The 4,000-nt window shown below is 37.0% G+C and overlaps 1 pseudogene; it reads left to right on the plus strand.

Annotated features, from left to right (window-relative positions):
• Positions 1-630: 630 nt before the first annotated feature.
• On the plus strand, positions 631-1,591 carry LOC148162652 (olfactory receptor 51G2-like; annotated as a pseudogene).
• The last annotated feature ends 2,409 nt before the right edge of the window (positions 1,592-4,000 follow it).

Here is a 4,000-nt window from a genome sequence, read left to right on the forward strand (position 1 = left end):
ATAATTAGTATTATTAAATTAAAGAAGCACAGATATATTATGTCAATTAATGCAAAAGTTTCTAAATGCTTATTTTCCATTTCTGCACTCATTTCATTGCAGAAAAAAATAGGATATTAAAATGTGTCCATGGAAAAATGTGTCCATGAACTACAGTTTAAGTAGCGTTAGTCTCGTATGGATCAAGGTAGACTAAGGCAAGTAAGTTAGCCTGGCATGGTGTGCCACTGTAATTACAATAACAGGTATGAATATGCATGGATTTTGGAATTTTAAAAGAAATTTATTTGAAGTACATTATGTATTTTGGATTTTTTATTTTAAAAAATCATCATATGAATTAAAGGACTTAGATAAACTAAATATCACGTGTACATTTTTTCCTTCATTTTTCCTTTAAAAAGCCACAGTATCTGGAGAATTTGATTCAAAAAATAGATCTTGTTTTTTAATCTAGAGGCTCAGATGCTCTGTATTGAGAAACAGCATTTAAACTCATAATAGATACAAATCAGGGTCAATCAGTTTAAAATAAAAGGTATTGTGAGTTGTCAAATGCTCAAGTCAAATTTTAACTGTGTGTGTGAGACAATAAATTTCATTCTAGGAAAGGCATGCAGCACTGGCATCATGTTGCCCACCAATAGCACCAAAGCCATATTCTCCACCTTCCTGGTGACAGGCATACCTGGGCTGGAGACTGTGCACATCTGGATCTCCATACCCTTCTGCACCACGTTCTTCATTACCTTGGTGGGCAATGTGACCATCATGACAGTTACCTGCAGGGAACAGACCCTCCATATGCCCATGTACCTCTTCCTGGCCATGCCAGCTGACTCTGATCTGGGTCTCTCCCTCTTCTCTTTCCCCACAAGGCTGGGGATCTTCTGGCTGGATGCTTGAGAGCTCACCTTCTCTGCTTGCTTCACCCAAATGTTTTTTATTCACACTTTCCAGGATTTTGAGTCAGCTATCATACTGGCAATGGCCTTTGACAGCCATTTCTCATCCATTGCACTATTCTTCCATTCTCACCAACAGTGTAATTTCCAGGATAGTTTTGGCCATTGTCGTGTGAAACTTGACTGTACAAATACCTCTCCCTAACCTCTTGAGAAGGCTGTGCTTCTGTCATTCCAATATACTATCTCATTCCTCCTGCCTGCATCCTGGCATTATAAGGCTCTCTTGCTCCAGCACCAGGATCAATAGCATGTTTGGACTGTTTGTGGTATTATCCACTATGGGACTTGATTTTCTTCTCATTCTCTTTTCCTATGTCCTGATACTGAAAACAGTACTGAGCATTGCATCCTATGGTGGCCGCCTCAAGGCTCTCAACACCTATATTTCCCACATTTGTGCTGTGATTCTCGTCTTCACCCCTATGATCTGCTTGTCTGCACCATACCGCTTTGGCCCAAAACTTCCCTCACATATCTATGTGATCATGGCTAACATGCATTTCCTCATTCCGCCTGTGATGAACCCCATTGTGTATGTGGTGAAAGCCAAACAGATACAAGATAAAATTCTGAAACTCTTCATCAAAAAAGGACCAGAATCCCAAGTCACATTTAAAACATGAATGAGCCCTATCCTTACAGAGAAAGAATGCTTCATGAAGAGCTTGCTGATACTCCAAATGCCCACAAAGATTCTGTTTGGCTGACTCTTCTGAATTACATGGAATATTGTGTTGGCTATCCTGTAAAACTATTTCTATTCTCTGATTTGAACAAATGTACGTTGAACAAAAAAAAAATTCAGGAAATTGAAAATCTGAAATAATGGACTGTTCTCATTATTTCTTCGTCCAAATGGTTCACATGTTTTAGTCGAGAAGTTTGTAGTCTGATAGTTCATCATGGACAGAGCGAATAAAGTACTTCTTGTTATCATCTGTATATGTATCGCCCTTGATGTGGTGATAATTTTTTAGTGAATACCAACTCTGTCCTTGACTTTCTGAGAAACTGGAGATATATTATTAAATTAAACACAGTTCTTGCCTTCATAGTGCTTTGTTTTCTTGATGATATTATTGTTGAAGTAAGGAGTAACAGGAAAGAAACAAACAAGTGGATATCTAATATTGCTATTGAAAAAAACACTATAAAACCATGAAATTTACAATACCAACAATCTCTACCTAAATTGGATGTACCAACATTTCTCTTGCCAGACTCTAAAAATCACCATCATTTGGAAAAAGTACAATGTTTAATTCTAGTATGTCAATCTGTCGTATCATATTCTGTCTTTCAAGCATGTTCACTCCCTGACTTCACACCATCTGGACTTTGGGGTTGAGGTCTTTAGTCCCAAATCCCTCAAACGCTCACCCTCGCTAATTCCATGACAGCCATTGTTTTATCATCGTCTTTCATATTCACCATGGATCACACATACTCCAATACTCCAGGAAAAGCTCCATCAGCATTCATTCTTTCTTGTTTTTTATACGTTGCAATTGTAAACTTAACTTTGGAATCAACTTAAATAGCTTATATTTTTTACTCTTACACTTGTGCTTTTGAGTTCTCCCTGAGAATAACATGAGATTTTTCATATTGTAATGACTACAAATTAATGATCTTCAATTCATTTGGTTTTTCTGTGTCTGGATATATATTTTTTAAACCCTGCCGATCAGAGGTTGAGAGTGATTCTGGTGGCCACCCTGAGGCCTTCCAAATGCCTTGAAGAACAGCAGGAGCCTAGCAGTGTGTATTCTAGTCCTGCATTTCCTAGAAAGACCCTGCAAGTTTCTTTCTCTTGAAAAGGAGAGGGGGGGCTGAAATAGATCATCTTGGCCTATTCGGTAAATTTCAGGGGACAGTTTAAAATATGTGTTACACTTCAAGTATTTATCCTCAAAACTTTAGCTCCTTAACATTAAAGAGAGATTTACTTCCTATTTGCACTTTTCTGCTTGGTTTACATCTTTTACTCAGGGCTTAACATCTTATTATGTTTGGTTTTTACCTTAGTTGTCTTACATTGTCTGAAATGTAGAAAGAGTATTAAAACAGATAAATTTCCTTGATAGAGATCATTTAGGCCATAGTGCAATCAAACAATACAAATCCTGATGGAAACTTCTCAGATACAAACATGACTACAGTTAAACAGATGTACCATGTAATAGAACTTGTTATCATGGTTCTAAACTATGCATAATCATTTTTCAATATTTCAGTCATTAGGGGAGTATGATTAATAGACATGTAATGTAATAAGCAAAATACATAGTAAGAATAGATGTACAAATAATACTTAATAAAGAGAATATTTACAAAATTAAAAATAGTAACCATTCCTGTAACCTGGGATTTTAAGCCTATACCGGGTTTGTGGTGAAAAAGTTGCCACCAATGCTAACATGTTGAGAACCCCCGAACACCCAGTGTTTTGGACTAGTGTTATAGAAAGTTCTTATCTCTTCAGCCATGTCAAGACTCTGAAGGGCTTGGCCTCACTTATATTTACCCAATTGTAAAGCAAACCTGCTTTATGCATCCTTGAAGAGAGGAAAATTCAATGGGCTTCTTCTGCCCCTGCTGGTGTCCAGGGGGGACCATCAGAGGGACTACCTAGCAACGAGTGAGATCATTTAATTTATTGTCCAAAGCAGGCTGTGTGTGGGTGTCCTGTAAATAATGAATGATACCCATAATCTAGCAAAAACCTGGACTGTTATAGACATCTTATGTAATGTAATAGGCAAAATACATAGTAAAATAGATACACAGATAGTATATAATAAAGAGAACATTTACACAATTAATAATAGTAACTTTTCCTGTAACCTGGGATTTTAAGCCTATACTGGGCCACCCAGGCATCCCTCAACTGCATTTTTAACCTCACTTTTATATCTTTTTTTCCTCCTGAATATTGGCCCACCAAATATCTCGACATTTCACTTGTGAACGAATATGTTACCTTACATGGCAAAAGGAACGTTGCAGATATGTTTAACTTAAGGATCTTT

Source organism: Eumetopias jubatus, unplaced genomic scaffold (assembly GCF_037043125.1).
Source record: "Eumetopias jubatus isolate StellerSeaLion01/CBP00866 unplaced genomic scaffold, mEumJub1_p1.0 scaffold_13, whole genome shotgun sequence".
Lineage (NCBI taxonomy): Eukaryota > Metazoa > Chordata > Mammalia > Carnivora > Otariidae > Eumetopias > Eumetopias jubatus.